The sequence below is a fragment of the Hoplias malabaricus genome, chromosome 3 (genome assembly GCF_029633855.1).
Source record: "Hoplias malabaricus isolate fHopMal1 chromosome 3, fHopMal1.hap1, whole genome shotgun sequence".
NCBI classification, from domain to species: Eukaryota; Metazoa; Chordata; class Actinopteri; order Characiformes; family Erythrinidae; genus Hoplias; species Hoplias malabaricus.
The window spans coordinates 78,451,163-78,475,334 of NC_089802.1; the positions used below are offsets into that span (position 1 = coordinate 78,451,163).

Here is a 24,172-nt window from a genome sequence, read left to right on the forward strand (position 1 = left end):
GTGCCCCCAAGTGGACGTTTGCGAAATCACATTTCGCCCTGCCGCCTTCTAAATGCATAACGGACACATCGGGTGTTTATAAACATGTTTATGCAATATGTATGAATGTTACTCTCTGTTATTCTCAGGTGAATGTCTACTAACTAATGAGGTGATGTGTATTACTGTTTCAATCATGAAGGAAAATTTCTGTCTCTGATTAGGAAAACGAATTAGTTTCTAACTTCTAGCATAATATTGTAATGGGATGTAATTGTAACGTACTCAAGATATATACATACATAGATATTTGATAAAAATAATCCAGGACACTCATTGTGCTATACCACAAGTATGTATAAGTATTTTTACTTCATTCAGTTTTCTATGTTGTCCAGTATACGTGACTCTCTTCCCTCTCTGAAACGTGAAACAAGTCACGTGAGCCTCAGACCCAGGATCCAATCAAAGAAAGGAGACCTCCTAAATGGGCGTGACCGCGCCACATCCGAAAAGGGGTTGCCCAGCTCTAAGCTCGTTCTCTTTTCGCTTCGCTCTTTTTAGCTTCTCTTTTTTACGCTTCACACTCTCTGACGCTACTCCCTTACATACGTCGACACGACTCTTCAACAGAACTTTAAACGGACCTCACGCAACTACCAAGGGACGCCTTGTGCCAGTTAGCAGTGCGATACAGAAACTACAGAGTAACTTCGAGAAATTTTCAGTAATCTTTTCTTTGTTTATTTGTGTTTATGTTTGTCGCCCAATCAAAGTTTTAATTTTATGACTGATCAAAGCAGGTGAAACTTATTTTGGCCAGAATAAGATACCACCCCTGAGATTAGTTGAAAGCTGATATGTTAGCGTTATACTCTGACTTCTGAGGATTTGAGGAAACAACGAGCTACTCTTCGACGTCACCCCTCACTCCGTGGACGAACCAGCCAGGCCAGCAGTTCTCTGTGAAGGGAATCCCCCAACTATCTAAGGCCAAGAGTGGCTGGCTCATCCTGGAAGGAATCCCCTCCCTAACAAGCCTACCTTCAGTGACACGGGGAGGACAGGAAGCCAGGACCCGGAGAATGGAGATTAAATCTGCTGGACACGTCGGCTTGGTTATAACAGCGACAAGAGTAAGCAAGCATAAATTACTCATTTTCAGAAGCTGATGCCTAATTAAGTCTCTTCATAAATTTATACATTAATTAAATCTCATTTAGCAACACATTAGTCACAAGCCTCATCGCCTAGCCTATCTTTAAATTCGAATCGGTTTCACCTGCATTGATGCCGTGAGATTTTGAGATTGTGCTATGTTAATTAAATAATCTCTTTTCTCTTAATAAAATATTTCCATTATTTGAAATAACAGTGTGTGGAGTTTGTTCATTAAGAGTCTTAAAATCCTGAAGAACTCACGTAGTGGTGACAGTATTCACTCTCTAATTAATTGTTAATGTTTTTGTCATTTACGCCAATCATAATAATAGTAATTATTATCATTAGTTAAATCACTATTAAGCATAACGAGCTCGAATAAGGTCAAGCCGCTACAGTAGTGTGTAAAGGTCTATAGTGTGAATATATACACCGCCCTCAGCAGTGTCTCTGTAGTGTAGCGTGTAAAGGTCTATAGTGTGAATATATACACCGCCCTCAGCAGTGTCTCTGTAGTGTAGTGTGTAAAGGTCTATAGTGTGAATATATACACCGCCCTCAGCAGTGTCTCTGTAGTGTAGTGTGTAAAGGTCTATAGTGTGAATATATACACCGCCCTCAGCAGTGTCTCTGTAGTGTAGTGTGTAAAGGTCTATAGTGTGAATATATACACCTCCCTCAGCAGGGTCTCTGTAGTGTAGTGTGTAAAGGTCTATAGTGTGAATATATACACCTCCCTCAGCAGCGTCTCTGTAGTGTAGTGTGTAAAGGTCTATAGTGTGCATATATACACCTCCCTCAGCAGTGTCTCTGTAGTGTAGTGTGTAAAGGTCTATAGTGTGAATATATACACCGCCCTCAGCAGCGTCTCTGTAGTGTAGTGTGTAAAGGTCTATAGTGTGAATATACACACCTCCCTCAGCGGCGTCTCTGTAGTGTAGTGTGTAAAGGTCTATAGTGTGAATATATACACCGCCCTCAGCAGTGTCTCTGTAGTGTAGTGTGTAAAGGTCTATAGTGTGAATATATACACCGCCCTCAGCAGTGTCTCTGTAGTGTAGTGTGTAAAGGTCTATAGTGTGAATATATACACCGCCCTCAGCAGTGTCTCTGTAGTGTAGTGTGTAAAGGTCTATAGTGTGAATATATCAAATCAAATCAAATCAAATTTATTTATATAGCGCTTTTCACAACTGATGTTGTCACAAAGCAGCTTCACAGAATTCCAGTAAGACAAGATTTGACATGAAATGTAAAGACAAATGTAAAACCCTCAAGTGAGCAAGCCAGGGGCGACAGTGGCAAGGAAAAACTCCCCCAGCTGAGGAAGAAACCTTGGGAGGAACCAAGGCTCACAAGGGGTGACCCATCCTCCTCTGGTCAATCTACTGGTGATGATAGTTAGTAGTCCATGAGAACTTCAGTGTAGGGACAGCTTCAAGGCACTTGGTGGTTGCTGGAGCGTGGGCAGCTGGTCTGAAGCGTGGAGGAGGATCTCGACAGTCATCCATCAGTGTCCAGACAGACAGGTGGGCAGTCGTTTACTCGGAAAGATGTAAAGGGATGGAATTAGTTTTGAACTGTTTTGTGTTTGTAAAGTAGAAAATATGAAAATTTCCAGAGTGTGGCTAATGACTCCGGCAGATCTGACTATGACAGCATTAACTAAAAGGAGAGAACCAGAAGGACACACAGACACGGGAGCATCCTGAAACACTGGCATCCCTCCGATCCACCGTCAACAAACCTGAGTGATCGCGAGAAGCGGCGGGACGACAGCACCAGCGTCTCAGTATACTATAATTCCCTGTGTCCATGGACCCCCCGGATCTGCCGCCTTTATCTATGGGGGAGCATTAGCTACCAAATGATAAACTAAACAAATGAGTTTTTAGCCTACATTTGAAGATTGCGACTGTGTCTGAGTCCCGAACATTTTTTGGAAGATCATTCCAGAGTTGGGGGGCTTTATAAGAAAAGGCTCTTCCCCCAGCTGAGGCCTTCTGAATTCTGGGAACATTTAAAAATCCAGTATTCTGTGATCTGAGTGAACGTGGAGGCTCATAATAGGAAATTGTATCTTGAAGATATTCAGGAGCAAGCCCATGTAGAGCTTTATATGTTAATAACAAAATTTTGTAGTCAATGCGGAATTTAACAGGCAGCCAATGAAGTGATGATAAAACTGGGCTGATATGTTCAAATTTTCTAGTTTTAGTGAGGACCCTAGCTGCAGCATTTTGAACTAGTTGAAGTTTTCTTAAATTGCTGCTGGTGCATCCTGACAGTAGTGCGTTACAGTAGTCAAGCCTTGAAGTAATAAAGGCATGTACTAATGTTTCTGCGTCCTGGAGGAATATTGCGAAGATGTAAAAAAGCTGTCCTAGTGATACTACCTATGTGTTGATCAAATGATAAATCCGGGTCAATTATGACACCAAGACTTTTTGCTGCTGAACCAGGTTTAACTGGAAAGTTAGCTAGATCTAAAATTAAATCTGATAATTTATTTCTTGTCACTTTTGGACCCAAAAGCAGGACCTCTGTTTTGTTGCTGTTTAGAAGGAGGAAGTTACGCAACATCCAGCCTTTCACGTCTTTTACACAGTCCTCTATTTTCTTTAATCTGTGTTTGTCATCGGGCTTGGCTGAAATATACAATTGTGTGTCATCTGCGTAACAGTGAAAGTTAATGTCATGGTTTCTTATAACTGTGCCTAGCGGTAACATGTATAATGTAAATAATAATGGTCCTAAAATAGAGCCTTGTGGAATTCCAAATCTTACTTTAGAATAATTTGAATTTAGATTGTTTACTTTTACGAATTGATAACGTTCCGTTAAGTAAGATTTGAACCATAATAGGGCTGTCCCTGTGATTCCAACCATGTTTTCTAACCTTTCTATGAGAATATTGTGGTCTATTGTATCGAAGGCTGCGCTTAGGTCAAGAAGCACCAACAGGGATACGTGGCCTTGATCAGAGGCAAGAAGAAGATCATTTGTTATCTTGACTAGAGCTGTCTCTGTACTATGATGTTGCCTGAATCCAGATTGGAATTTTTCATATATATGATTCTTATGTAGATATGAACTAAGTTGTTGGGCCACAGCTCTTTCTAAGATCTTAGACAGAAATGGCAAATTAGAAATAGGCCTGTAATTAGACAGTGTACTAGCATCAAGATTTGGTTTCTTGATCATAGGTTTAATAACTGCTAGTTTAAAAGCTTTGGGTACATGGCCCAGACTAAGCGATGAGTTTACTATAGTTAAAAGAGGATCAATAATAGCTGGTAGTACTTCTTTGAGCAACTTTGTGGGAATTGCGTCAAGTGTGCAAGTTGTACAGTTTGCGGAGGTGATAATCTTCTCTAGTTCTAATTGTGGGAGTGGGTAAAAGGTTTCAAGTCTTTCTTTTACAGTTATATTATGTTTTATTTCATTCACATCAGGTGGCAGCCAGGATGGATTTGATCCTGTGGCTAGAGTTTGTTGTCTAATATTCTCAATTTTATTATTAAAAAAGTCCATAAAATCTTTACTGGTGAGAGTTGTTGGAATTAGTTGTTCAGAACCTGCTTGATTTTTTGTAATTCTAGAAAACACACTAAACAGTGCTCTCGGATTATTTTTATTATTGGAGATCAGCGAGGCCAGATATGCTGAGCGAGCTTTAGTGAGGGCATTTCTATACTCTATAAGGCTGTCCTTCCAGGCAGAATGAAACACTTCAAGCTTGGTTGATCACCATTTCCGCTCTAGTTTTCGTAATGTTTGTTTTAAAGTACGGGTCTTATCGTTATACCATGGTGCGAGCTTTTTCTGTCTTATACTTTTATGTTTAAGTGGTGCTACCTTTTCTAAAGTAGATCGACAGGTATTTTCTAGGTAGATATATACACCGATATATATACATAGATAATATATACACCGCCCTCAGCAGCGTCTCTGTAGTGTAGTGTGTAAAGGTCTATAGTGTGAATATATACACCGCCCTCAGCAGCGTCTCTGTAGTGTAGTGTGTAAAGGTCTATAGTGTGAATATATACACCGCCCTCAGCAGCGTCTCTGTAGTGTAGTGTGTAAAGGTCTATAGTGTGAATATATACACCTCCCTCAGCAGCGTCTCTGTAGTGTAGTGTGTAAAGGTCTATAGTGTGAATATATACACCGCCCTCAGCAGCGTCTCTGTAGTGTAGTGTGTAAAGGTCTATAGTGTGCATATATACACCGCCCTCAGCAGTGTCTCTGTAGTGTAGTGTGTAAAGGTCTATAGTGTGAATATATACACCGCCCTCACCAGTGTCTCTGTAGTGTGTAAAGGTCTATAGTGTGAATATATACACCTCCCTCAGCAGCGTCTCTGTAGTGTAGTGTGTAAAGGTCTATAGTGTGAATATACACACCGCCCTCAGCAGTGTCTCTGTAGTGTAGTGTGTAAAGGTCTATAGTGTGAATATATACACCTCCCTCAGCAGCGTCTCTGTAGTGTAGTGTGTAAAGGTCTATAGTGTGAATATATACACCTCCCTCAGCAGCGTCTCTGTAGTGTAGTGTGTAAAGGTCTATAGTGTGAATATATACACCTCTCTCAGCAGCGTCTCTGTAGTGTAGCATGTAACGTTCCACAGTGTGTTATTTGGGACACAGTTCCAAATGTACACATCGTCTCCCGGAGAGAAACTTCTCCACTTGCTGTTTGAGTCATGTTGTTCTTTCTGCTGGAGTTGTTTCTTTCGAATCTTTGACTTCACATCAGGTAGCAGGAGATCAGTGTGGAACGCAGTCTTCTTGACATCAACATTTCTGCCGGAGACAAGCCTGTAGTAGTTTGAGGTGTGATTCTATAATTGAACAGGAATCTTGCTGTAATGGAAAAATGCAGGTTAACACTAATGAGTAATGATTAATAATAACTAATGACATAATATATATGGGGTTTGATTAATCTTGGTTGATTCTTACTAAATTGTGTAGGCCTTAGTGCTTGAAGGTGAAGGGACTTATTGCATTGTGTGGTTACAGTGACCTGTGGGAGGAATGCGCTGAGCAGATTAGAAGGACATTCTCACCATTTCTCCTTGGCAACTATAAAGTTGGAGATAATGAGGCACCAATAAGGGAATGTTTGGGTTAACGGAATGAGACATGCTGATGGTGTACGTGACTGAGGTCCTATATATATGACTTGATTTTGTTCAATAAAGGGAGAGATTGAGAGAATGCTTGACTCTGTCTTTGTTTCTCTGATTTCTCCTCGGCCCCGAGAATCCGAGTGGGGAAAAAGGCGGATTGAAAAGAGCAAATCCAGCCATCCACCAGAAGCCTGTTGATGATTTTATGTTTCCAGAGCTGACGAGCTCCTAGGGCAGAACATTCTATTGAGTAAGGTGCCTTTAGAAAGTGTCCGCTAGTGAGGAACATACAGGTGACGTCAGGTTTGTTTCTATGGGAGAAACAAGAGCAGTTTCTATGAGAGAAACAGAAAAAAAATAGAGTTTTATCAACCTGGGGTTGGTATAATAAAAATATATAATATTATATATGAATTTTTTTTATTTTAAAATACAATTATGGGGTGTTGTAAAAAAAAAAAAACTTCCAGGCCTCAGCACCTCCTCCTCCTCCGCATTCACCTGCACTCCCTCCACCCGCCGAGACACAACCAACCACTCAACAACAGCTGCAGAGTCCGCCAAGGGCCCCTCCCATCCAGGCAGTGCGAGAGATAAGGGCGAAGGAGGACGAGACTGAGGAGGAAGCAGAGCCACTGTTCTCAGGCTCTCCCCCTCCAGACACGTTTGAGAGCATCACCGAGCCAAGCGTAAAGCCCAAAGCCAGGAAAGGGGAGGTCGCGCCACTAAGCATGAAACTCCGCTCCAGGGACAGCGACGAAGAGGACGAGAGTGCAAGGATATCTCATGACTGGAGTGGACATTCAACCCAACAGGACAGAGTTGGGTCAGGCATATCTCACCAAATTTGATGCATTGTGTGGACGCATCAAAGGGAGGTATCCGACCGACAAAAAAATAAATAATTAATTCATTCATTCATTATCTGTACCCGCTTATCCAATTCAGGGTCGCGGGGGTCCAGAGCCTACCTGGAATCATTGGGCGCAAGGCAGGAATACACCCTGGAGGGGGTGCCCGTCCTTCACAGGGCAACACAGACACACACACACACATTCACTCACACACCTACAGACACTTTGGAGTCGCCAATCCACCTACCAACGTGTGTTTTTGGACTGTGGGAGGAAACCGGAGCACCCGGAGGAAACCCACGCAGACACAGAGAGAACACATCACACTCCTCACAGACAGTCACTCGGAGGAAACCCACGCAGACACAGAGAGAACACATCACACTCCTCACAGACAGTCACCCGGAGGAAACCCACGCAGACACAGAGAGAACACATCACACTCCTCACAGACAGTCACTCGGAGGAAACCCACGCAGACACAGGGAGAACACACCACACTCCTCACAGACAGTCACCCGGAGGAAACCCACGCAGACACAGGGAGAACACACCACACTCCTCACAGACAGTCACCGAGCGGGAATCGAACCCACAACCTCCCGGTCCCTGGAGCTGTGTGACTGCAGCGCATGCAGCGCATGCAGAAAAACTCCTGAACGCCAATAAAGAAAAACAACGAGAAAAGGAGGAGCGCAAACTGGTTGATGCACAGCTGGCATTGTGGAAGCAGGCATCGGACCACAATCAAAGAGACACGGAGACCAGAGACAAGCCCTGCATGCAATGGAGCCTTCCGACTGAGAGGAGGCCTTGGGGGTGGAGGAGCTGGACGGGGATGGAGTGCCTGGACGAACATCAGAAACGATAAGTGAACAACTTTTATTATTAACACAAACTAATGCTTACACAGCCATGCCTAGAATAACCATGACAGTGGCAGGGAGAGAGCTTAGTTTTTTAGTTGATTCAGGGGCCACTACATCTACTCTTAGAGCTTCACACTTCCCTGAAAAGCCTCAGATTACACAGAAAGCGATAACATCAATAGGTGCATCAGGTACCAAAACCACAGAATTTGTCACAGAACCTTTAAAGTGTTCTTTACAAACAGGGGAAACTTTCTCACATGTATTTTTGTTTTCTAAGTTTTGCCCAATTAATCTCCTGAGCAGGGATTCAGGGATTTCATGTGTAAATTGAGTATTTAATGTACACTGAGTGGGCATTGAGGTCTGTGTGGATGATACAGTGGTGTATGTCATGGTGAAGCAGGCACATGGTTTGCTGTTATACATATGAGTGGAAGCTGGAAAAGCTTGGCTTTATCAGCAGATTACTGTCCACTGTTAAGTCTAAATTTCTGCAGTCCACTGACCTCCTTACAGACTGGGTCAGTGTCATGTAAATAGAGGACCTTCATCACACTGTGCACATTCATGAAGGGCCTGATGAAGATTTTGATAAAGGAATTTGATGGGTTTTAAGTGAAAAGCTAAAGCTTGTTTGTCTCTAGTGGGAAAATTGTCACTCCGTGGTTCAGATCGTCCTCTCACCCTCACAAAAACTGTTTAAACTGTTTGTTCAAAAGAGAAGTATATTTTTGCATTCTGAGCCTCATATATCACTGTATAAACTTCTTGAGGATGGGTGGAGAGATCTGGGTCCGTGGCAGTGCAAGTGCACCTCCTTGAATGATTGGAGGGATCATGGAGGGGGTGTGAAAAAAATATGGTGAAAAATTCTGAAATGTTCCGCGTCTAATACACAGCTGTGGTTCCTTTTTTCTCAATTGACATGAACACACACACAAACCAGAGCTGTGTATGGGTTTCAGTTCCTCCTGAGGATCTGGCTGCAGTCCCAGACGCTGATATGCAAAGTGCAAATAAAGTTGAGGATGATATGCGCCCAACCTCTAGTAGTTAATCCTAAAAGGGACTATCAGCCGAAAAAGCCGCTCAAGTGTTCAATTCTCTCGTCGCTGCTGGTGTGATTGTTCTCCGCCCTAAATCAGCGGTTCATACCCTAATTTATTTGGTAAAGTATAATAAATGTTAGTGCTCCAGGGAAACTGGAGAGTGGAGCTTTGTGTAAGACCTGCAGGCAGTAAATTCTGAGATTCATCCACCCTCTCCAGAAGTTCCAAATCAGCACATAGTCTTATCCCAGGTACCTGTTAAACTTGTTAACACCACTTTTTTTGTGATTGATTTAGTGAATGTGTTCTTCAGTATTCCGGTGCACCCAGAAATCCAGCACTGGTTGGTATTTTTATTTAAGGGTAAACTGTGGACATGGACCCGATTGCCTCAGGGTTATTCAGAATCACTGATCATTTTTAATGCAGCACTTAAGACTGATTTAAGGATTTATTTTTCCAGGAGACAGTGCACTTCTTCAGTAGATTATTTGTTGGTGTGTTTGTCTGATGCTGAAGCATTTCATGAAGATAATGTTGCATTGTTGTCTTCTCATGGGGTTGTTTATAATTAATATTAATATGCACAGGTGCATATTTCTCCAGAAAAACTGGTGATCCTAGCTTCTAGAGATATCATGGTGTTAATAAATGTTGATGTTGGTGGTTCAACATGAGGTGTTAATGAATTTTGTCAGAACAGGAAATGTAATTTGTCAGCTGCACGCTGGTTACTTGTTGCCTTGTTGCTTTAACTGCTGAATGTTACTACTCAGTGTTGCACAATTCTAAAGCCTGCTCCTTACACAGGATGATGGGGAGCCTCATGATTTTTGACAGCCATCTCTCAGGTCTGCTCCTGGAGACCTGTATTAAAGGATATTCCAGTTCCTAACGCTGATCTTAATTTGTTTGTTGATGGGTTAGCGGCCCATGACACTTGTGGAAAGAACCAAGTTGGCTGTTGTGTCTCTGCATGAGTGTTTGTGTTCTGGTAGGTTGTCAGGGTCATTCTCAGCTCCATCGGTGGCTCTAACAGAAGCATGCAAACAGGCTGAGGGTAAGACTGTGAATATTTGGACTGACTCCTGTGTGTTTGAATTTGGAATGATATGGTCCTACAGGAATTTCCTGACATCCACAGGGAAACACATTACACATCACACATTAGTGGCAGCATTATTAAAAGCACTCCTTTTGCCCAAAAGCTGATGCTGTGATTAAATGCCAGACTCACACAAAAGACACTTCAGAAGTGGCACGAGGAAATACTTTTGCAGATGAAGCAGCGAAAAAAAAAAAGCAGCTGGTAATGACCTAATGTCTTCTCTTTTCCAGGACTCCTGTGTTCCGGAGCCCCACCCTCTCACACTCTCACACACAGAACTAACCTCGCAGGCCTCAGAGGCAGAGCGTTCTGCTTGGCACAAAGCAGGCTGTGTATTCAAGGACGGACTGTGGCAAGCTTTAGATGGTAGGCCTTGACTACCCTCTGCTTATTTTCCCTATTTTGCAAAATTGTCTGACCTTCCGACTAAAAAGGTGATTCACAGGGCAAAGATAGATTTCTTGGGGGACCGTTTGATTTACTTAGATGCAATAGGCATTCCACGTGCGTTCCCCGATGAATTTAAAGTACGGAACCCTATAGCAGTTTGAGTCCGTAACGGTTTGAGGGTAACGGTCAACAAAAATGTGGACTGGATAAATTTCATATGGTATAATCAACAGCGTCTGGCTAATATGACTCGTGACACACTGAAAATTCATCGGGACGCCAGACTTCACTGTGGAGCCTCAGTGAAACATTCAGTGAAACACAGATGAGCGGAGGTGCCGACCTGATGACTCCTGTGAAGAGCTACTGATACAGTGGGTGGTGTGGGTTCATGGGCTGGGCTCAGTGAGTAACTGTAGATGTTAAGGGTCGCTGGTTGCTGACTGGATCATAAATCCACAGCATCCTTAGTGTTGAGGTGTAGAAGTCAGCAGAAATTTTGTAGCTGCAGGTAGAAAGAGTGTATATATATATTACGTCTTATTCTGTGTATAATTATAATTACAAATTTCAGTAGGAATGTTTCTAGGAAGTTTAACTATTTTTTATGCAAAACACACAAGTCTCTCTGATTTATCAGTTCCTTTGAAAGTTTCTAACTGACAAAAGAACTAAGAAAATACTACCAATGTTGTGGCTGACCTCCTTGATTTTAATTGTTAAATATAAACAATATTTTAAAGTTGTGGCCTGTAACACACTCACAGTTACGAAGGTGAATGTAAATGAGAAATGTAATGAAAACTGAACAGTGCGAAAGCCCCCATGTGGTTATGGTTTGGGGAAGCATCAGCGGCCACTGCAGCTATGAGCTGCATATGTGGGAAGTTAAAATAGATATGGAGAACAATCAGAACAGATGACTTTATCCCATGATTACTGACTCAGACACACAACCAAAATCCTGTGGGAAGAGACACTGGGATATCCACAAATGAACATTGAGTTTATAATATGTGCCCCTTTAATGACTGTGGTCCTGTATGTGATTTGAACAGCAGAAATACTTCACTGTGTATATGACAAATACCTTTATAAAGTCGGTATGAGGCTATTACTATTACTGTGTAAACCTAGATTTCCCTGAACTTTTGACAGACAGTGTATCTATATGTAAAAGTATTTCCTAAATTTGTTTTATAAATTGTTACACTGCGCTGTGTGTGTTTTCTCTCTCTGTCTCTGTCTCTGTCAGTTTCTAGGTTCTACACTTTACACCTGTCTATGTTTTTGCTCATCTGCGAGTTCCGTCCATACTCCGATCCACTCCAGGGTGTGTTCCCGCACCCTATTCACTATATAGTGCACTACTTTTTGGGTGCCGCCATTTTGTTTGAGTGTCGAAAAGCCTAGTGCAGAATTTTCAGTGCACTCAAACAATCCCACAATGCACTGCAATAAGTAGTGTACAACCAATGTACCCTACACCTCAAATTCACCAGTGTCAACAAGTCAACACAAGTAGTGATAAATTAACACTGAGAGCGTAGACAAGTTTACATTAATGGTGTTGATTTAACACTGGTGAATTTGCTGTGTAGCTGACACTGGTGGATAGCAGATACCCATAATGCACTGTGTTGTTTGGTAAAAACCTGCATGAGTCACCGCTTCCTGTGTGTGCCCTCCTCTGGAATCATGAAGACGCCGGTGTGAACGCTGCCAGTCAGGTGTGTTTGTGCTCTCTGTGTTTTCTGTGACTCTGTTGTTGTTAATCTTGAATTCTGTGTCTCTTGACGTTGGCTGTGAGCTGGTTTGCTCCTTTTGGTTTTGAGATCTAGAGATCTGTTTGTAAAAGTACACCATGTACATATTTCATCACAGTAGGGTTTCCTGCCTTTAATGATGGCAAGAGGCTTCATGAACCAGTGGGGCTTTCCAGCCAAACATTCACCAAAAGGTTTATTACCCAAAGCCTCGTTGAATCATTCTCATAAGTGACTCCTGCTGTAAGTGAATCCTGAGCCTGTCCTGGAATGTCTGTTTAAAATAAACTGTTTTCGCTCTGTCTCAGTGAATATAACAGTGTGAAGAAGGAGACACACATCCAGCTACAATTAACTGTGGTTAAATATCGCAGCACAGCTTTAATAATCTCTGTAGAAAATGAAGGGTTGGAGGGGTTCAACACCCATATTTTTCTGGTCTGTGGAGCAGTGGAACGGTGTTCTCTGAAGCGATGGAGCTGGTGTAGAGTTTGTGATCCAGGACTCCTCCTCCAACACCGGCCTCTGACCTCAGTAAGGTTCCTGTGGCTGTTCGCCATCAAATCCTCACAGCAACAAAGTGTAAAATCCAACATCCGGTAGAAAACCTCCCCAAAAGAGCCGAGGCTGTCCCTGGAGCAAAGAGGAACACGCTCCTGGACGAGGAGGTGTGTCCACACTGAGATCTGAAGACAGTGTCCTCCGTCTCCTCCGCTGTCTTCAACTTGGCACACGTGGTTTAGAGACGTCCACAGCTCAGAACGAGTCCTCGTTAGAGATCTGAAGCTGTGATAACGCTGACTGCATCTGAGCTCACGAGCAGAGACAGAGAGTACACAGTACATTTCAGGTGAGGTCATCAAAGAGAGAGAGAGAAAGAGAGAGGGAGGGAGAGGGGCAACAGAGATAAACTTCAGTGAGTAAACAGTTTTACGGTGGACCACGTACTCAGAGTCAGAACGTAGGACCAAACCATCTTCCGCTAGCACCTCTATGGGTTTATAAGTGTCCAACGCAAAACCAACGTTCCGCTGATAGTGCTTGGAAGCTCGTTCCACCAGCGTGGCACCAGAGATGAGAACAGCCTCGACTGACCTGTACGGGGGGTTGGTCGTGTTAGTTGGCGCTCCTTTGAGGAACGGAGAGGGCGGGCGCTAACGTATGGTTTTAAGAGTCTATTGAGGAAGATGGGAGCAGAACCAGTGAATACTCTGAAGGCCATCATTAGTGATTTAAATTTGATGCGAGCAGCTAAGGGTAGCCAATGCAGCTCAACTAATAGGGGCGTGACATGTGCTCTTTTAGGCTGGTTGAAAACCAGGCGTGCTGCAGCATTCTGGATCATCTGTAGCGGTCTCACAGCACAGGCCGGAAGACCTGTCAGGAGGACGTTGCAATAGTCAAGACGGGAGATTACTAACGTCTGAACAAGGAGCTGTGTTGTATGTTGAGTTAGGTATGGCCTAATCTTCCTTATGTTGAATAGGGAGAAGAGGCACGATCGACCTACAGCAGTAACATGATCTGCGAAGGTCAGCTGGTCATCGACCTTGACACCCAGGTTTCTTACAGCCTTGGTGGGAGCCACTGATAGGGACTCTAGCTTGATGCTGATGTTGTGGAGAATAGCTTGCTTGGCTGGGAGGACCAGCAGTTCAGTTTTGGATAAATTCAATTGGAGGTGATGTTCCTTCATCCATGTAGATATGTCAGAGAGACAGTCAGAGATTCGAGTTGCCACTGAAGTGTCTCCTGGAGGAAAGGATAAATAGAGCTGTGTGTCATCTGCATAGCAGTGATAGAAGAAGCCGTGCGAATGTATGATTGGACCTAGAGAGGTGGTGTACAAGGCAAAGAGTAGGGGTCCCAGCACTGAGCCTTGGGGCACACCTGTGGTGAGGGGGTGTCGCGCTGATGTTTGTCCAAGCCATGACACATTGAAGGATCGTCCAGTGAGATAAGACTCAAACCAGGAGAGTGCATTGTTCTTGAAGCCCATGTCAGTGAGTTTGTTTAGTAAGATGTGGTGGTTGACCGTATCAAATGCTGCTGATAGGTCGAGCAGAATGAGAACTGAGGACTGACCTGTTGCTTTGGCATCTTTAAGAGCTTCCATTACTGACAGAAGTGCAGTTTCCATCGAGTGGCCACTCTTGAAGCTGGATTGGTTCGAGTCAAGAAGGTTATGTTGGGAGAGGAATTTTGTTGCCTGCTTAAAGACAGCTCTTTCAATGATTTTAGACAGGAAGGGGAGGAGAGAGACTGGTCGGTAGTTCTCTACTATAGAAGGAGCAAGAGCAGGTTTTTTGAGTAGAGGTCTTACTTGAGCTTGCTTGAAGGTGTTTGGAAATGTTCCAGAGGTTAGTGAGGAATTGATTACATGAGTGGCTGTGGACACAATGGACGGAGCTATGGTTTGCAGTAGGGTGGTAGGAATGGGATCCAGTGGACAGGATGTGGGACGGCCACCTTTAAGAAGATTTGATACCTCGTCTTCTGTGAGAGGAGTGAAAGAAGTGAAGGAAGCAGTAGGTTTAGGAGGATTCGAAGGGAGAGCTGGAGGCTGTGTAGAAGGGTCAGAAAACCTGTTGTTGATTGCAGCAACTTTGCTGGTGAAGAAGTCAGCAAATGCGTCAGCGGTGAGGTTGGTTGCAGGGTGTGGAGGTGGAGGGTTCAGCAGAGACTTGAAGGTTGAAAACAGCTTCTGGGTGTCAGTAGCGTTGTTGATTTTGTCTTGGTAGAATTTTTTTGCAGAGGTGCCGTTTGATGAGAAGGCTGAGAGCAGGGATTGCAGTTGTGTCAGGTGATGGGTCTTTTGTTTTTCGCCATCTCCTCTCAGCAGCTCTGAGGTTAGTGCGCATTGATCGAAGGGAGTAAGCCACGGGTGGGGCTGCATGGGTCTTGCGGGTCTGGTAGTCAGAGGGCACAGGCGATCTAAGCAGGAGCTCAGTGTTGTGCAGAGAGACTCTGTGGCGTCATTGATCTCAAGAGATGAGAAGGTGCTGGGGGGTGGGAGAGCAGAAGTCACAAGGGCAGAGAAGTGGGTGGGAGATAGGTTGCGGAGATTGCGCCGGAAGGGGACAGGGGGAGCGGGCACAGTGGGTTGCTGAGGGAGACAAGCATTGAGCTGAATAAAGTAATGGTCAGAGAGATGTAGAGGAGTAACATTTACAGAGTTAATTAGGCAGTGTTTGGTGAGAATGAGATCAAGTGCATTACCTGCTTTGTGAGTTGAGGGGGTGCATACCTGCTGTAGCTCAAAGGAGTGGGTCAGAGAGAAGATGTCAGCAGCAGCCGGAGTGTCGAGGTGGATGTTCATGTCACCGAGAATGAGCATGGGACAGTCATGTTCAGGGATGGATGAAAGCAGGGTGTCTAGTTCTTCTAGGACGAGGCGATATTGAGAGAACTGGCTCGGTTCGGCAAATTCGCCGGTACCATGAGAACTATTCCTCTAGGCTTTAAAAATGCAGTAATTAAACATGTTCTGTCTTTCCGGAGACAGGTTTTCATGTTTTTTAAATAACCGCGATCAGTACATTGACGTGAGTTTTAGAGTTAGACACGAGGAAGGATCGTACATAGTGTTCGCGAGCACAGAAACACTCCGCTGTTTTGAGTGTGGAGACATCGGCCACAAACAGTTCGGCTGCCCACACAGAAAAGAGCAGCAGGAGGGTGAAGGGCTTAAACAGAATGGTTTAATGGAAGGGCAGCAGGTAGGGGACAGAGATGGGGAGGTGGTTGAGGAGGTAGCTGAGGTGGTAGCTGAGGTCTCGGGGCCTGAGAGCAGGCCTGAACCCGTCAGCTCTGCAGGTGGAGAAGGGGTAGATGGTGATGGGACTGATGTATCAATGAATGTAACCCTTAACGGTGGAGACAGTAATGTTAATGTTGATACTGCATCTGTGAACATACCCAGTGACCCCAGCACCCTAGTGTCAGCACCCACAGAAAGGCCAGGTGTAAAACTGATAAACCTGTGGAGGATGATGGACAGTCAGTTTTGAAGCAGGATGACGTTATCGTGGGCCGTGTGTGTGATGAGTGTCTCGGTGACTCGGGGGACGCTGTGCTGGACTCTGAGGAGGACAGCGTGTTATCAGACTGTTCAGGGCTGTCTGAACTACCTGCCAGTATGTCCTGTAGGCCGGGCTTTTCCTCCGTCTGAGGCCTCCTCTGAAATAACTGAGCCCCCAGTGGATGTTTATTCTCTCACAAAGATAAACCGGTTTTTGACTGTCACAAAAGGTAAAAGTAATGTGTGTTTAAATAGTTTCTTCTCAGACACTGAAAAGTTTATTAGATCTGTGCAGTACTCCTCTAAACACGAGAACTATATGTCACTGTCCCCTAAGAGGCGTTTCAGACTCAGGAAGTGGCTGACGACCGCACGGAAAAGTCTGTCTATTTCCGATGAGTAGGTCTCTATGGCACATCTCCATCTCTCTCTCTCTCCCTCTAGACTCTTCTATGTTGTGAGGGATCCGGGGCCCTGCTGTGGATGAAGTATCCTGTAACTCTTTAAAGAAAACTGTGATTCCTCTGAAGCGCCGGAGCAGCCTCCTCTGCCAGACCCCGTGGACCTGAACGTGATTAAGTTAAGATCTCTCTGCTCTGAGCTGTGTTTAGATTGGACGTGTTGCCGTTAACTCGGCAAAAAAAGAATGACTTAGGAGTTAAATGGTCTAAAATCTAGTGACAGAGTCTAATATTCCTCTCCCTAATTATTAAATTAAGATTCAGATTATTCAGGCATCTACTTCCAGACCTTTTTTACTTGTTTTAAATGTTTTTATTCAGTGATTATTTTTATATTTATGTTCCTCTCTGGATTAAATCAGTTAAAACCAGTCAAAACATCCAGAAACAGGTGGAAATTCTTGGAGAAGTGTTGGGGTCCCCTGCTGCTCAGATGTCTCTCCTAAGAAAAGAGTCTGGAAATGTTCCTTGTTTCTCCTCTGGAGTCTCACTGGGGGCTCAGTGCTGAGATAATAACACTCCTGTTTAACAGTAGCTAAACTACAGACCGAGCTCCACTGTTTCTCAGCAGCGCTCAGAGTCACCTACGTCACTTAATGCCAGACATAACAGTGTCATCTTGGACACAACCCCCACACATCTCCTCTGAGTCTCTTAAGTCCTCACCTCCTGTTAGCATTAGCGCACACTTGCAGAGGCAGTTGTCATTGTCCGAGTCTCTGGTGCTGAAGCTGGTGCCGTGAGACGCCAAACTGCTCTGGAGTCCAGCCGTCCCACTGTATCCTCTCAGCAGGAGCCTGGACACTAGGAAAACCACAGATACATCAATATGGATCTAGAAGAACATGTGACTATGAGCATATACTAACTCTAGGTCCCCACTAGAGGGCAACAAATCATTCATGGCCCCCACGTTTGTCTTGTGAGCTTGGTCAGGTTGGAATTGTCAAAGCTAAATCACACTGTAACTCATTAATATGAAGTAGAGAAAATCACATGTGGGTTTGTCACTTGACTCTTTTCTGGTGCTTTTCCACTGCAGGGTCCCTACTCTCCTCCTCCCCCAGGTGAATCAGGTCCTGGTTCTGGAAGCGGGTTCTTGTTTAGTGGCTGTTTTCTCGTGGTTCAGAGCGAGTCGAGTAGGGACTAAACCGTGGCGTGTAAACCTTGCAGAGCGCTGATCGTCCAGAGAGAGTCGTCACTCTACGCCACGCGACGCAGACGACCAGCACCAACTCTCCATCTGTAAAATCTCCAGCTGCAGCAGAGATCACGTTTGTTTTTATCCGACTCACGACGGCAGCTCGTAAAATGACGCCATGGTCTTTTGAAGAAGTTCAAACGCTCCTTGGATCGGTGGCCGACGAAAGAATCCAGCGAGAGCTGGACGCTGCAACAAGGAAGGAACAAACTCTACTGATCTGTCTGAACTGATGACGGAGCTGTGTTCAGTCCCAAACAACAACAACACGCCGATACACCATGAGTAAACACCGCTTAACGTTACCACCGCCGTTGTTGTGGTTTCCAAAGCCCACTGTTCCCCTTAGAGATGGGGTTCATAGTCAACACCGGATACATTTCAGGGGGGAGCTGTGGGAAACCAACCAGGGGCCAATCAGAAAGTACAGTCCAGTCGAGTCAGTACTGTGCAGTGGAAAAGTTTGAAGGTCCAGGTCCAGCTCAGAGGGACAGTCCCATACACATTACTCTATCAGTGGAATGCCTGTAGTTTGATGCTAATGACCAGCGCCTGTTTATTTACGGAGTGTTTATTCATGAGCTCCACCTTGAGCAGGTTTTATCGCCAGTGTCAAATGTGGACAAAGTCCATGGCCACAGTTCTTTAACCAGAGGAAAGGTCAGTAACACTGGCCACTGACCAGCTTCATGAGTCCTGAGACCACATTAACGAGAGCAGGACGTTCTATTTCCCTCTCAAATGTAGCAGTGTGTTCAATTTTCCCAAATCAGCTATGATCCGTGTTTAAAATACGTTTATTAGAGAATCTCTCGGTGGTCGTAGAACGGCTGTTTCACACGATGAACGTTATATTCATTGCCCCTTTTACACTTCAAAGGACAGTCCATTCAAAGCTCCATATGATTAATGAATAGGAGTGGGTGATAACACTGCACCTTATAACCTCATCAGGAAGTGTATTTATGGATGTGTAAGAACTTCCTGTGAGGAGCTTCCAGAGACGGACGTCTGGTTCCATTCACTCACAGTGTAAACAGTTCTGACTCGTCTCTGGAACAGAAACCACTCTCAATACCCGTGTATTCATTGTGGCGCTTTAACTCTGTGTAAATAATGAAAGAGGAGTGGTACATGTCCTACGTACATTAGGACTGCAGTAAAACACTGCACTGTTTCAAATCCTCTGTAACATAGGCATCCAAGGGTATTAATCCGCAGCACGTAGCGCCGGAGTACCTGGGTGTACAGAAGCGGTTAGAAGCCCGTGTCGTAGCCGGGGCAATGGAAATATGAATGTTACTTTAGTTTCATATGAGCCCAGGCTTGTGTTGACCTCTCCACATCAGAAACAGCTGATACTTCCGTTTAGGACAGCTACTGATGAGCACCACTCTGGTTAAAGACGAGACGAACCCCCGCTGAGCTGATCTAGGACCAGATCCACCCAGGTTGAGCCTGACATATGATACGAGAGGCTGGAAACCTGGCCTCAGATCAGTAAAGAGGGACTTTTTTTCACTGGCACCTGTTCAGAAACAGAACACAGGCCCAAATCTTTACTTATGTGTGGTTTGTTCATGGTGCTTTTATGCTTTAACAGGAGTAGCAGAACTAGTGTTCTCCTCCAAGCGTGTTGAGCTGACGTACCAGAACTAGCACTTAGTGTTCTACTCCAAGCGTGTTGAGCTGATGTACCAGAACTAGCACTTAGTGTTCTCCTCCAAGCGTGTTGAGCTGACGTACCAGAACTAGCACTTAGTGTTCTCCTCCAAGCGTGTTGAGATGATGTACCAGAACTAGCACTTAGTGTTCTCCTCCAAGCGTGTTGAGCTGACGTACCAGAACTAGCACTTTGTGTTCTCCTCCGAGCGTGTTGAGCTGATGTACCAGAACTAGCACTTAATGTTCTCCTCCAAGCGTGTTGAGCTGACGTACCAGAACTAGCACTTAGTGTTCTCCTCCAAGCGTGTTGAGCTGACGTACCAGAACTAGCACTTAGTGTTCTCCTCCAAGCGTGTTGAGATGATGTACCAGAACTAGCACTTAGTGTTCTCCTCCAAGCGTGTTGAGCTGACGTACCAGAACTAGCACTTAGTGTTCTCCTCCAAGCGTGTTGAGATGATGTACCAGAACTAGCACTTAGTGTTCTCCTCCAAGCGTGTTGAGCTGACGTACCAGAACTAGCACTTAGTGTTATCCTCCGAGCGTGTTGAGCTGATGTACCAGAACTAGCACTTAATGTTCTCCTCCAAGCGTGTTGAGCTGATGTACCAGAACTAGCACTTAATGTTCTCCTCCAAGCGTGTTGAGCTCCAGTGACACAGTTGTGTTTGTGGCTTGGGGAGAAGGAGCTGGTTTATTCTGTAAAGGTTATTCAGATTATTCAGATTTCCTGTAATAATTTCTTTAATATCCATTTTGGGAATTTAACCCTAAAGCTTCTGCACTGAAAATCAAAACATGAGCCGCTAGTTCCCATTAGCATTAGTCAGATTTGTAAACGTTTGTCTTTGTTAAATCTGTACTGAAGTTATCTACTGAATGTTTCCGTGCTGTGTTCAGTTTGACGCATGCAATAAATAAAGTGATTATTGTGTATTCCCTGGTGTCTGAGGTGTTTTATTTATAACAACAGTCGGAGCAGAGGAGTGTGGAAAAATATTTATTAAGGGTTCAGGTCCAAAACCTCGGCTTTACATTCACTTCCGCAATTTTTAACTCATTCGTGTCCAACAGTTAGCATTTAGCACAAAATAAACAATGACTGCCTCAAGCCTCGGTGACTATTTTTCACCTGGAAATCAAGACTGTTGTGCAGTAGATCAGGAGGTGGTTCTTTTCTTCACGTATCCTGCTAACTGTGGTCAAACGTGGTGTAGAACATAAAACGGTAAATATAACGGTCAAAAAGCTGTACATTTACAGTTTAATTCTGACCTCCTTTCAATGTAAATAAAACACAAACAGAAAAAACAATACATTTATAACCATTGTCAGTTTACAGTAGTTAGATTCAACAGGAATTTCACGTAAAACACATCTGTAGCTGTAACAGGGAACGACGGCGGGGCTTTTTCTCGTACCGTGGCCGAGCTTTACCAGGGCTGGGGTGGTTCCACCAGGAGGGGTTTCAAAGGGTGACTCCAGTGGGGTTTAATCTCCCAGTGGAAGCACAAACATCGTCATTTTGTTTTTTTCTGCTGTTCTTTTCAGCACCGGGTGTCGACAAAGAGGGGGATGTTCCTAAATTACTCTAAGTTACTATTATTTTACCATAACACCACCCACAACATCCATCCATCCATCCATTATCTGTAACCGCTTATCCAATTTAGGGTCGCGGGGGGGTCCAGAGCCTACCTGGAATCATTGGGCGCAAGGCGGGAATACACCCTGGAGGGGACGCCAGTCCTTCACAGGGCAACACAGACACATTCACTCACACACTCACACCTACGGACACTTTCGAGTCGCCAATCCACCTGCAACGTGTGTTTTTGGACTGTGGGAGGAAACCGGAGCACCCGGAGGAAACCCACGCAGACACGGGGAGAACACACCAACTCCTCACAGACAGTCACCCGGAGCGGGAATTGAACCCACAACCTCCAGGCCCCTGGAGCTGTGTGACTGCGACACTACCTGCTGCGCCACCGTGCCGCCCCCACCCACAACATAAAAATACAAATTATAATAATTATAAAAGCTTTCTGAAGAGAATCAGGTGGCGCACACACGTTATAATCATCTTCACAGCCTCAGAAACAAAACAACTTCAAACCTAAAGTCCTTTTTAAAGTTTCTTTTTACAAATGGAATGTATTCAAATACATTTCCTTTCTATTGAAATCTTATAAGTGTTCGTTCACGACGTCTGTGTTTACGTCCTGAACTCACTTCACATCACAGAAACACAGGACGCTGGATATATTTAAACAAGGTTTGTGACATCACAAAATAAGGACATGTTTTCAAAGCACTCCGTATACGGAAACAGAGGTGTGAAAACCACTCGTTTTCAAGTCTGTGCATTTGTGACATCACAAAAACAAGATGGTGGATGAATGTAGACAAGTTTTGTGACATCACAGACACACAGACTTAAGAACGTGTGGGTTTTATAGCGAAATGTCCATGATTGGATCGTAAGGACTTGGAAAGTAAAAGGAGTTGCTTTAAATTTCTTTAACACCGGCCCTTTAAATGTGATGTGAAATATTTAAATTTTATGTTTATAATTTTACAGCTGGGTTCCAGGGTTCCATTGGTGACTCAGAAGTGTCCGTAGGTGTGAGTAAATGTGTGTGTGAGTGTGTGAGTGAATGTGTGAGTGTGTGTCGCCCTGTGAAGGACTGCCACCCCCTCCAGGGTGTGTTCCCGCCTTGCACCCAGGGATTCCAGGTAGGCTCTGGACCCACCGTGACCCTGAACTGGATAAGGGTCACAGACAATGAATGAAATAGTGAATTTTACAGCTACATATTTACATCTAATATTGTAACACAAATTAAATATGAATTAACTAATTATCTGCATATTACATATGAATATGTTTGAATATATTCCATTTTCCTCTGCGGTGAGAACTCGACAGAAACAGAAACACGGCGCTAAATACATTTCAGAAAACGTTCCTCTGCTCAGAGAGTCGTCAACAGTGTGGACACCTCACTCTGAGAAACTTCAAAATAAAAGCTCTTCTTTATCTCTGAGAAACTTCAAAATAAAAGCTCTTCTCTAGTATTTCTCTTTACAAACAGGCAGCAAGCTGTGGATAGAAAACTCTCAGTGCTTTATGGCTTAGTCCGCATTTCCTTTATCTACAGCAATAATAATAATAATAATAATAATAACTAAGGAATACCAGTGGGAATCTGATGGAAATAAATAGTATGAAATTCACTGTGAATAGAGCTACATTTAAAGCTTTTATTAAAATTCTACCTCTTCACTCTGTCTCTCAGCAGCTCCACTGACCACACACCGGAGCACGCTGTAGTTTTACAGTCACAGACTGTAGTCCTTCTGTCGCTCTGCATACTTTTTAGCCCCATTTCGTCAATGCTCAGGACCCCGACAGGACCCCCCCACGGAACAGGTTTGATTCTGATCTCACACCACCACCACGTCACACCTGCTCTGAGCGCTGAAGAACAAAGTATGCAGAGCAACAGGTAGACTACAGAGTGCACCTGTAAACTTTTGGGGTTTAGATCTCCTCAGCTTTTCTGTCCTTTTATAAAAATCAAACCAACATTTTAGAATAATTTCAGTGTAAACCAGGCTTTAAATAAAACACAAAATTAAGAAATGGAAAGAAATAAAAATAAATCAGAGTTGATCTGAAGCTACAGGTGAGACCCGTGTTTACTGAGCATCTTCAGGTCATGAGCAAATGTTTGATCTGGTCCTTGATCGACCTGCGGCCTTGTGTGTGTTTGTACGAGCAACCGGCCAAAACCTGGCTTCGGAATAAGCTCCGGACGCTCAAAACCCAGCAATTAATACATTTTCGGATACGATTTTACAGCGAAGTGTTTAAATACCACACATTTAAAGGTGTCTTACACAATGCAGAATGATTTTTTCATTGTTATTTAAACAATAAATAAACAAATCCCTCCTGTAGCTCCTTAAAAACCCAAAACTAAAACCAAAAACACAGAAAGAACAGAAAGGTAGCTGCTGTTAGAGCAGAATCAATGGCACATCACTCACACGTCTACAACCTCCTCACATTCAGGTCCATACCCCATCGGCCACAAGATTAAAACCACCGAACACCGATGACCTGGGGACGCGGCCTCATCTTGTGGCTGACGTGTCTGTGTTGTTATTAATATGTGGCCAAACACACCCTTATATTTCACAGGGTGTGGTGAGGATTATTGCACAAAACCGTCTTCAAACTCCAGTAAGAGTTCCCCTACGTTTTTAAGGTGGTCCAGTGGGACACAATCAGTGCATGCTTTATATCTTTATACAGCAGGCTTTTTCAGTGCTAAAGTCACAGTTAAAGTCACTCTCTGTGTGTGATTCTCAGCTCTAAGAGAGTGGCTCTGATAAGGTTTGGATCTCACTCTGTGGCTAAATAAAATAAAAGGTTAGACACCCTCTTGTCTAACGTTTCTTCTGAAGTTAATGGTTATTTAGAAGCGGTTTTGTCCGT

At 44.1% G+C, this 24,172-nt stretch overlaps 1 long non-coding RNA gene across 2 annotated transcripts; it reads left to right on the plus strand.

Moving 5' to 3' along the window:
* The first annotated feature begins 6,913 nt into the window (after positions 1-6,913).
* Positions 6,914-20,858, plus strand: LOC136691296 (uncharacterized). 2 transcript variants are annotated; one of them, XR_010801874.1, is made up of 4 exons: positions 6,914-10,527; positions 11,807-12,281; positions 16,783-16,917; positions 17,842-20,858. It is a non-coding gene; the product is annotated as an uncharacterized lncRNA (long non-coding RNA). The 2 variants fall into 2 exon arrangements; XR_010801875.1 differs by lacking the exon at positions 11,807-12,281.
* Positions 20,859-24,172: the final 3,314 nt, after the last annotated feature.